The sequence below is a fragment of the Neophocaena asiaeorientalis genome, unplaced genomic scaffold (genome assembly GCF_003031525.2).
Source record: "Neophocaena asiaeorientalis asiaeorientalis breed wild unplaced genomic scaffold, Neophocaena_asiaeorientalis_V1.1 scaffold130, whole genome shotgun sequence".
NCBI classification, from domain to species: domain Eukaryota; kingdom Metazoa; phylum Chordata; class Mammalia; order Artiodactyla; family Phocoenidae; genus Neophocaena; species Neophocaena asiaeorientalis.
Window position 1 is genome coordinate 13938169 of NW_020173397.1, and position 11891 is coordinate 13950059.

The window sequence follows — 11891 nt, forward strand, 5'->3', positions numbered from 1 at the left end:
CACTAAAATAATTTAAGACTTATGAGAAAAAAAAAAAAAAAAAAAAAAAAAAAAAGACGATGGTAACAGTTTACATTTATTGGAAGATTTCTGTGTATCAGACTGTGCTAAATATGTTATAAATAGTTATATACTAACCTCTTTAATCTTCACAGTAACCCTCTCAGATAGGTATTTTTATTATCCCCATTGTATAGAAGAGGAAACTGAGGCACAGAGAAGTTAAATAATGTACCTAAAGTCACAAAGGTAATAAATGGTAGAACCAGAATTTGGACAAAGGCAGCCTAGCTGGAAGCCTGTGCTTTAACTACAACACCTACTACCCCTTTAACGTAGACCCGTAGCTCCTATCTGTGACTGACTTTACAACCCCAAGAAATATTTTTGGATGTTACAGTTTGGGAAAAGAAAGGTACTACTGGCATTAAGTGAGTAGAAGCCAGAGATGCTGCTACACATCCCGCAGTGCACAGGACAGCTGCACAACAGGGAATGCTCCAGCCTGAAATGTCAATAGTGCTGAAGTTGAGAAAACCTAACATAGACTAATCATTGAATATAAAGGATCTGATAAGGATCTGTACGTGTGCATCCTTCAACAAAGAATTCAGAAATTGATTTTCCCATTGTTATTATTATTTTCATTGGTTTCATTTTTATTAAAGAAGAGAATGAAAAGATTTTCAAGCATGTCTCTCAGATACGTGTAACCTGATCCCCCAAATCCAAGAACCCAAATGCTGTTACTTAAATATAAGACGTTGAGCAGTGAAAGAAGATGGATTAACTGCTGGTCAGCCCTGTCCACTCCCAACGACCAGCCCCCACCAGGAGGTTGCAAACCCCGGGCCCCAGGTTTCCACGCACATCCTCCTGGTCCGGCACTTGCTGGGTCTCCTGAGTGCCCTTCTGTGCATCACCTTCGGAAATAATTATCCACTCTGGACCCATGCCAATTACATTCTCCCATGGCTGCTTGTTAGCAGAAGAGCATGGGGAGGCGGGCTGGTTGGCATCCGTCTCCTGTTCATCTCATCTGGGCTTCTGCGTCTCAGCAAATGGAGCTTTTTCTCAGGATGCCCACAGCTGCATTCCGAGCCCAGTCAGCCAAACATTCCTGGCCTCACCAGCAGGCTGACCATCCCATTTATAAGAAAAAGGGAAAGAGACAGTTTCCGGAAAGGGCTTGTCTGAAGGTTATCCTCCCTGACGCTGAGAAATGTCTTGTCTGGAGAGTTCTATTTGGCTGCTGGCTCCAGGCCAGGGAATGGCAGTCTAGGCTGGATCCAACCATCATCTTGAAGAATGCAAGTGAGGAAGATGGTCCTAGAGATGATACGGACAAACATTTCTCTAAGTATATTCCATGGAGCACTCATTCGGGGAAATTTTAAAGATCTTAAGAGTAAAACTTGCTGTGTGCAGAAGAGTTTGGGAATCCCTGAGTTAAAGAGCGCTAGATGCGTAACTCTTCAGAGCCTTGAATATGTTAATGTACATTTTGCATGTCTGACAGAGGAACATAGCATGCAGTGTTTTCTCATATTATTTGACCATATGTCTTAGTTTGAATTCTCCCAAAAACAATGACAAACACTTGAGTTCAGTTTATTTCTGAGTTGATTCCAGCGATGAAAAGCAAAGAAGTGGGGAGCACGAAACAGGGAAAGAACAAGATGCATTAAGGAGCTGATTGCAATTATGAGCAGTTGGAACTCAGTGTTGCTGGAGAACATCTGAGGAACCATATAAAATGTGCCTCAAAATCGTCCCACTAAAGGTCAAGGCTACTAGGGCTCCCTTTCCCTATTGGCTGAAGGTTGTCCAAGGGGGGTTAGAGGCCCTGCACTTCCTGGGTTGCACCTGCGTACTGGCAGAGCAGCCCACCACAGTTTTAGGGAAGGTTCTAAGGCAACAAAGCAAAGAGACACGGAGGGAAACACTTGACGTGGAACTCTGGCAACGTGCATGGAACTTTCCACACAGCTGCCCTGAGCTAAGGTGGGCCAGAGGGATGTGGTGTGACACACAAGTCTGCTCACCACAAAAGTCTTTATTTTCCTTCTAGAACAACTCAGATTGATACACACAGGAGGAAAGCTTGCTCTAACCTGATCCCTTTAAATGACAAGTGAGGGATAGAGATTCAGACGGAGTGTGACTTGTCCAACGTATGTCACAATTTTCCAACAGAGGCTTACTGTGTTTCTGACTCCTCATCTATAAAACTGGACTTTTTACAGCACCTTCCTCCACAGTGAATGCATGTATCATGTGCTTAGTACAGCGCCTGGCACATAGTAATTGCTCAATAAAATTTGCCCCAAATTGAGAATGATCGTACACAGATGATGTACTACCATCTTGCCATGCTCACACCATGCTTGTGGAAGGATGTGGTCCCTCAGTTCAGGAAGCTTACATTCTTAAAATGAACAAGGTCTGAATCATTCCCCCAACAAATAGATTTAAAAACCTGCACTGTGGTGGATGGTGCGAGTATAATGGTAAATAAAGTAGAAGTGGTCCCCTCCTCCATGGAGCTGACAGCCTGGTAGAGAAGAGAGGAATTAAACAGATAATCCAGTAACTAATGAATTATTGGGTTGGCCAAAAAGTGCATTTGGGTTTTTCTTAGACCTTCCAGAAAAAAAAACTCAGACAAACTTTTTGGCCAACCCAATACTTCAGATATGATGGTGGTTTTAAAAGAATATTATCAAAAAAAAAAAAAAAAAAAAAAAAAAAAAAAAAAAAAAAAAAAAAAAAAAGAATATTATCTATGCTGTAAGTTTACCTTCCGCACAACCTTTGGCTCCACCTACACACATAAATGTCAGCCCAGCTGCATCCCCAGGGGTTGCTAGGGTGACACCAACCAAGTTAAAAAATGAAGAACTGTGTCTCCATAACACCCACAATCCCAAGTCAGTTTGGTAAGAAAAAGAATTAAGCTTGTATCTGACATTATTGCCATCCCTCATCTTCCATCCTATACCCAAAGGAGAGTGGCTTGTCTTTTTCCCCATTCTGGGACAATATCAGCAGGAAAAATAACAGAAGAGCCTGAGAAAAAAGTGTTGGCTCTTTCATAAAAATATTTAACATTATCATTACAATAGCTACCATTTGTTAAGCATCGACTCACATGCCATTTCTTAGGGCACTTTCTATATTAATCGTTTAACATTCAACAGCATTGTTTAAGTACCTACTAGCTGCCAGGCTCTAAACAAAACAGACAAAAATCCCTGCCCTCTTGGGGCTCACAGTGTAGTTGGGGGAGGAAGACAGTACACATAGCAAGTAAGTAAATTAATGGTATGTTAGTGTATCAGGTAGCTTTTGCTGCATAACAAACCACCCCAAATCTCAATTGCTTAAGTCTGTAACCATTTCTGTATTTCCTGATTCTGTGGATCAGTGATTTAGGTTGGTTGCTTCTCTTAGCTGGGCTTGCTCATGGGTCTGGCTGGCTTGCAGCTAAGGGTTCAGTCATCTGGGGTCAGCTGAAGCAAACTAGCTCATTCTGGCACATGTGTCTCTTCCATCCTGCCTGCCCCAGCAAGTTCTCATGGCTAGGCAGACATGCAAAGGGGAACATTCCAATTCTGCAAAAGGAAAAATGAAAAGGCACGCACACTTCTCAAGTCTCTGCTTGCATCCTAGTTACTAATATACCATTGACCAAAGAAAGTCACATGACAGAGCCCAGACTCAGTGAAGAGGACCACAAAGTGACAGGGCCAAAGATGCCGATTCAGGGAAGCCATTAGTTGGGACGATTACGTAAATCACTTTGCCATAAGTGCTTCAGAAATAAAGGTATTAAGTGCTACAGAAACAAAGCAGGCTTAATGAGATAGAGAGTGCTGAGGCCTTGAAATTTTAAATAGGAAGATAAACGTAGTCCCCCTTGGGAAGGTGACATTCGGGAAAAATTTGTTTCTTTGGGAATTACTATATACTAGCATCATTTCTAATACTCACAATAAAAACACACATTATAAAATTTTACCCCCTCTTTACAAATGTAGAAATTGAAGCTCAGTGTGGTTAAGTAACCCCAAGATTTCATAACTAGTAAGTGGTTATAACATTAAATAGGACCCAAACCGGCATAGGCCCAAAAAAAGGTGGCTCAGGGACTGATTGGCTTACAAAATTGAAAAAGTCATCAATAGATACATCAATAGAAAAATACATGGATAGAAAGTGTGTCTTTCAGTTACGCTTGGAGTCAGGCCTCGGATTCTGTCACTAGGACCTCATTTATCTCTCTCTGTTTCTGTCTCTCTGTCTCTGTCTCTCTCTGTCTCTGTCTCTCTGTCTCTGTCTCTCTGTCTGTCTCTCTCTGTCTCTCTCCGCCTCTCTGTCTCTCTCCGCCTCTCTCTCTCTGTCTCTGTCTCTCTGTCTCTCTCTCTCTCTGTCTCTCTCTCTCTGTCTCTGTTTCTCTTCCTGAGCCAGCTTCCTCTGTCTGTTTCCATTCTTGGATAGTCTCCCCTGGGTGGCAGGATGGCCACCAGCAGTTTCTTCCAATGTCAAGTCCAGGAGGAAACAATGAGTCTCTTTTCTGGCAGTTCCCACAGAAGTTTAGAGATTCACTCCAGTTGGACCAGTTTTGATCCCCAGCATCACTGACCATTCGCAGTGGCCAGTAGAAACTGATGTGAAACTGCCTTATGCCCCACCCAGGGGTGTGTACCCCACCCAGGAGGCAGACTGTCATATTGACAACTAGGCAACATGATAGGTGTTTGACAAGTGTAAAATGGACGAATGAATAAGTAAACAGACCTCAGTGCGAGCTTAGTAACTTGACATACGTGCATGTATAGTCTACACAAGCCTATCTTCTTACCAAATAATGTCTAAAACCCCTCACTTCTTTACAATAAATGATAGTAACTTTTATAGTGCCTTGCTCTACCCCAATACACACCTCCCACCTTTATGGATATCAAACAGCTGGACAAGAATTGTTGATTTAACTCTGCAGTGCACAGAAGTGGCTGATGGAGAACCTATGGCACAGAGAAGGCACTCACTTTATCGGGAGTCACACAGCAGGCCAGTCCTGGAGCCAGAAAACAGCCAAGTCTGATTTCCAAAGGCAACCAAGCCATGGCAGAAACTCAATGTGTTCTTCTCTGAAGGATAAAACAAGTGAACTGTAGAAGAGTGTTCAGAAAAACCAAGGGTGAGATTCTCTAAAAGAAGTGCCAGTATGAAAAAATTTTCACCATCATCCTAACGAAAGCCCTTTTATATGGGTAATGTAAGTCCTCAACTGCTTTTCTGAATCTCATCACTGATGGTTTCGCAGAATGTATCCTTTGAAAATTTGTTTTGCGTTGCATTTAAATATATATAATAAAATTTGAGATCATGATGTGACCCAAAGGGACATATGTTATTCGGATTAATTCAGGTCAACAAGCATGCATTGAGCTCCTACATTGTGCCCGGAGCTGTGCTCTTCTGTGATAATACAGAGATACATAAAGCTCAAGTGATCTATGAGAATCAGACACGTGCAGTGTCTAACCCTCAGCGGCATAGTCACAGCTGACGTTTATTGAACTCTATGTACTGGGCATTTTACTAAGCACTTGACATACATACATTATCTCATAGAATCCCCAGAACAACCCTGTAGGTAGGTATTATTATCCTCACGCTTCAGATTAGGAAACTGAGACACAGAGAGGTTAAGTAACTTGCCCAGGGTCACTCAGCTAGGAAGAGGCAGAGAGAGGTGAATCAAACCCAGGCAGTCTGACTCCAGAGCCTGTGCATCCACCCCTCACCTACAACAATGCTTCCTTCTAATTTGTGCAGACCCTGGAGATGGAAGAAGAATCGCATTAACCAAGTGCTCTCAGCACTCATTTTCTAAGTGCCATTTCTTGAAGACCTCCTCTGAGCCAGGCACCACCACATCAGGTTAGTTACATGTATTAGCCCACTTAGTCTGAAAAGCAACTCTGTGAACTTGGTATTATTACCCCTGTATTTCAGTTAGAGGAACCGAGGTTGGGACCGGTTAAGTAACAACTAAATGACTAAAAATTGGTGAGGTGATCAGAGGAAGGGAAGTTTGTGCAGGACCTCTCCCCACTCCCACCAAAATTGATTGGAGCTACCATTTATTGTACACTTATTATTCGCCAACCCTTTTGCTCAATGCTTTGTATAAATTATCTCCAATACTCTTCTGAGGAAACTGAGTCGTGGTATTCTGCTGACTTGCCCGAAGTTCACACAGCTAGGAAGTATCAAGCCTAGAATTCAGTCCCATGTTTAGCAGACCCCAAAGCTCTGCTCTTAGCCACTGTGTGAGCATAACTTTTCCATATAAGAAGAGATGAGGTGATATCCCTCAAGTGCAGAATGGATAAACAAACTCCGGTACATCCATACAAGGGAAGACGACTCAACCATTGAAAGGAATGAATTAATGATACAACACCATGAACCTCAAATGTGTTATGCTAAGTGAAAGAAGCCAGATTCTAAAGGCTTGCTCCTGTAGGGACAGAAATGAAATCAGTGGTTGCCAGGGGCAGGGGTGCAGGGAATGATTAACTGCTAAATAGCCCGGGGTGGGGGGTGGTTGGGAGGTGATGGAACTATTCCATATCTTGATTGTGGTGGTTACATGACTGGATGCATGTGTCAAAACCTGCAGAACCATACCCTAAGAAAGATGATGTTTGCTGTTTGTCATTTATATCTTAATTTTCGAAAAGAAGCAAAAGAAAAAGACGTGAGGGTGGGACATAATTTGGAGGAGCTCAGCTGACACTGAGTCTTCAGGGAGCCCTAACTTCTTCTCTAGAAAGTACGTCGGATGGAAACGTGTTGATTTGCTCAGCAAATATTTACTGCACACCTACTATGTGCCAAGTAGTATATTAGGTATAGAGAATATGACAGCAAACAGAACAGAGGAGTTTCTGTTCCTCTGAACCTCACAGCTTATGTTCTAGTTTAAGTAAAACATAAAATAAAAATTAAGATTAAATAAGAAAATTTCAGCTAGTGGTAATAAAATAAGAAAATAAAACTTGGGTGACAAGATGCAGTGAATGTCATCTAGGTCAGGGAATGCAAACTGAGTCGTTAACAGGGTGCCGGGTACTGGAAAAACCACACCAAAACTAGGAGGGGACAATAGTGGATTGAAGAGTTTTTTGACTCATAAAAGTCCTAGACAATAGCACACCCAGTCAGCTCTCACTGATGCCTGTATAAGTTATCTGCAGGAATGTTTTGACCCCAGGGACCTCGCTTCGTGCTGCCCAAAATACGGGTTCCCTTTCTCCAGCCACTCACGGAATGCTCATTCATTTTAACAATAAATTACAGGAAACATATTTAGAAAGAGAAATATGCCAGGGCAAGACACCACATTATTCATTCTCGGGACTCGAAGCAATGCTTTTTGTATTATTCATGTGGCTGTTCCTGTCAATTCTAAATGGATTTATCGTCTATTCTTTTGTACAGTATTAAAACACTACAATTCCTTTCCAACCTGCACTGTTTGCTTAGCTCTAGATTTTGTGAACAAAACATTCTTCCCTTCCCCTGGACTCCTTCCTGTGCTTTATGCCCAAGAAAACCACACAACTTAAATGCTTTGGCGTTGGGTGGCTTCCTCCTGCATCTCAACCCCTTATGTCCTGAGAACATGATGCCAGAAGTCACCTGCCACATTTACAAGGTATGTTTTTTGTTTGACCAGAACACATCCTTTTGCCTTTTGTCCTGTGCTCCCCTGAAGAATGCTTCAAGTTCAAAGTGTCAACATAGAGTCAAGCAATTGTCAGAGTTGAGAGTGGGAAGGATTTTGGTATCTTTACAAATATACCATGTTGTCCCCATCACCTTCATTGCAACCCTGTTTCTCTCCCCACCAGTCCCCAAATCTAACATGGTTTGGACTCGTTTCATGGCCATCTTTGACTTTCAGGCCAAAGAACCTGGCAATTGGTTCTGAGACCGTTCCAGGAATATGATCATTGTGTTGTAATAGCCAAACTCTTGTGAGGGTTGCAAAATCTGATGCAAGTTGTTACTGAATTTCCAGTGCTCAGAAAAGAAACACCTTGTCTTTTGTCTCTGTAAGTTGTTTACTTAGGGCTTTGACTGGGCTCCCCACCTTCCTTACACAGAAAGAATGACTTCCAGCCGGTTGTCGTTTGCTGTTTTAATTTGTCCATGAGCACATCTTTTTCTTCTTTAACTCTCTGTGAACGTCAAGCATCTTTCCTGGGAACTCAGAAAGTAGTTGAGAATTTTGGGGAGTCTCTGGTAGAAGAGATTACAAAGTTAGTCCCTGCCAAAGGCCGGCATGCCCCAGCAGGTTTAGACTATGTGAAAACCACATCTTGGGTGAGAATTGGTCATCCTGCCTCACTTCTCGTACAGCCTTGGCTCTCCCGTTGGTGTTATTAGGAGGGGGCAAACACTTGCCTTTTTCAGTTGAAATGTTTGTGGGTTTTCTGTTGGCCATGGGCTTTTGGTTAAATTCAACAATACAAAGCGATTTCCAAAGCAGTTGGGGTCAAATTGATTCTGAAGAAACCATCAGGGATGTGTGTAAAGGTTAAGCCACAAAGATGTTCATGATGGTGGTGTTTATAATAGCAAAAAAAGAAGAAGGAGAAGGAGCAATCTAAATGCCCAATAATAGAGAACTGGTTGGTGTTAATGGCGTGCAGTCCTGAAAATTATGATGCTGTGGAAAGCTACATGATAGCACGAAGCAATTTTTCCTCTCCTGTACGTACTGGCACACTGGAAGGAAACTAGTAATATTATTCTTTTAATATTTTAATTTTGTTGGGGTATAGTTGATTTACAATGTTGTGTGAGTTTCAGGCGTACAGCAAAGTGGTTCAGTTATACATATACATATACATATATTCATTCTTTTTTAGATTCTTTTCTCATATAGGTTATGACAGAATATTGAGTAGAGTTCCCTGTGCTCTACAGTAGGTCCTTGTTGGTTATCTATCTTATATACAGTAGTGTGCGTTCATCCCAAGCTCCTGATTTATCCTCCCCCACCACGTTCCTCCCCCTTTGGTAGCCATAAGTTTGTTTTCAATATCTGTAAGTCTGCTTCTGGAAAACTAGTAACATTAGATAAATGAATAAATAAATGTTCAGGAATTTCTTTTAACTTATAAAAGCAAGTGATATGTAATTGTGATCTCATTTTTATTTTAAAAATATAAATAAATACAGGACAGGGTTTCTTAACATTGGCACAGTTGACATTTGGGGCCAGATCATTTTTGTTGTGGGGACTCTAAGCTGTGCACTGTAGGATATTTAACAGCATCTCTGACCTATTCGTGGAATTTGCACACACACCCCTCCAGATGTAACAACAAAAAGTGTCTCCAGACATAGACAAATGTCCCCTGGCCGGCAGAATTGCCCTGGCTGAGAACCGCTCGTCTGGCACATAACGATAAAATGTGAGAACTATTACAGAAGAGAGGAACTTTATGAGAATGTGTTGAAGTGGATCTGGTTTGGCCTCTGGGGTCAGAGAAGGCCTCCTTGGGGAAATGATACTTGAGCTGAGGTCTGAAGTTAAGCAGGAGGTACCCAAACAAGGGGGCAGAGAGACAAAGGGGAGAGCATCCTATAGACCAGAGACCATGGCTGGAGCACTGAGGATCATTTTGGCTCCATTTTGAGATACTTAGCGGGCCAGAATCCCAACCTGTCACCCTGGTTCTCCTCCAAAGAAGAATCTCAAGATTTATGACCTCTTTGCCGTGATTGGAACCTACGTTCTGCTGATGAATCAAAGAGCCCCGTATTTTAATCCTGACTCCTCCACTTACTAGTTGCATAACCTTAGACAAGCTATTGAACTTCTCTGAGTCTCAGTTTCCCCATCTGTAAAATGGGTATAATAGTTTCATGGTCACAGGGTTTCTGTCAGGATGAATCCTGTAAAGCCCCTTGCAAAGCGACCAACACGTGCTTTGTGTTGCACAAATCATGGCTGCCGCTGCTGCTAACATTTTGCTTTTGGAGCACTCATTATGTGCCATGCATCGTATTTAGAACTTGACACATTATTTCATTTAATCTTTGTAACATTCTTTTGATCTTAACCGTTATTTTAATCTTGATTTACATATGAGGACGGTGATATTTAGGGAGGTTAGGTAATTTGTTCCAAATTACACAGCTGGTAAGAGGTGGAGCCAGGCTTTTGATCAGAGACGTCTGAAGAAAGAGCACATCCTCTTCATCACCAAGCCACACTGACTGTCCAACTGTGACTCTGTTGTCTTCTGACTTACTGTTCTGTTTCTGAGTCACAAATTGCCGCAAGTTTATTATCTCCCAGTTTCTGTAGGTGAGATGTCTGGGCACAGCATGGCTAGATTCTCTGTTGAGGATCTCACCAGGTTGAAATCAAGACGTTAGCCAAGACTTGCTAACGTTTTATCTGGGGGCTTTGGCTCCTCTTCAAAGCACATCGCTTGTTGGCAGAATTCATTTCCTTGTGGCTGTAGGACTGATGTCCTAGCTGTCAGATGGGAGCCACCCTGAGCTCCTACAGGTCACCCACACTCCTTGCCTTGTGGCCACCATGGACATTTCACAAACGTGGATGTTTGCTTTTCTCCAGGTCTCTCTGACTCTCATCTCTGCCACTCTCTGTCTTTAAAGGACTCATGTCCTTTAAAGGTCAGGTCCCGCTGGACCAACACCCGATCTTAAAGTCAGCTGATTTGGGACCTTAATTACATCTGTGAAATTCTTTCAGAGCAATGCTTAGAATAGTGGTTGACTGAATGACCAGAAGATAGTGTGTGTCCACCAGGGGAATCCGGTGGGCCATCTCAGAGTTCTTCCTACCACCACACCTTAGTTCTGTTTTTAAACAGTGGCTGCTGAGGCTATCAGAGAAAGTTGTTCACCCACGCTGTTTCCAGGTCTAACACAGCTCTTTGAAATGACACCTCCCTTCACAGCCTTCCTTCTCTACCTCGCTCAGTGCCCTGTGCAGGCATACAGAAGTTCACCCCAGGTTTCCCGGTGGCAGTGTTCTGTGCTACACCTCCATTCTCCCCTCCATTAGCACTGTGAACCTCTGGTTCTGTCCTCCTCTGTTAGGAGAGCCAGGTAATTCCCACTGTGACAAAGGGAAGTCTGTGCTCTTGGAGAAGGGAGAGGGCTAACATTGCCAAATGTAACTAGGAGTGATTCCAGTTCAGCTGGCCAGTGCCATTTTGTGGAATCCAAATTTTTTTCTGACTTCTTAGCCACGCTTATCCTCCCCACCTCTTCTCCTCCCTACTATGTTCTCTGGTTTCCCCTGAAAATTCCTGTGTTCTTACAAGCATGCCAAGAAAACTGTGCTCAAACCATCTGGACAAGTAATCCCAGCGTGAAAATTATCTTGGTACTTGGACTTCCCAAACTAAAAGGGTTTGGGTTTGAGTCATTCACAGAGACCCACCCTAAAACATCCTCATTCTTCTTAAGGAAAGGAAATGACACCTTAATAAAAAGGCGGCATCCAGACTATAAAATTTCACCCTGCCATAGATTTCTTCACATCTGATCTCTGCAGAGAATTTCACTGACTTTTTTCAGAATTAACAAATGAAGAGTGTGGAAGACGGCATGTGGAGAATTAGCTAGACCAAGCATGTATTTTAGTTTAAGGGCTTAAAGGTAAAAGTCCCTCAGAAATAGCTAGTCACATAAAACAATATTTTTGATCCACTCAGACTACTTGGCATCTGTTTATCTGGTTCTTGATAATTTCAATATTGGTGCTGGTGCCTAGAATAATATAAAGGGACCATACGCTAGAAGTGTGAGTCGAACACCTTGAT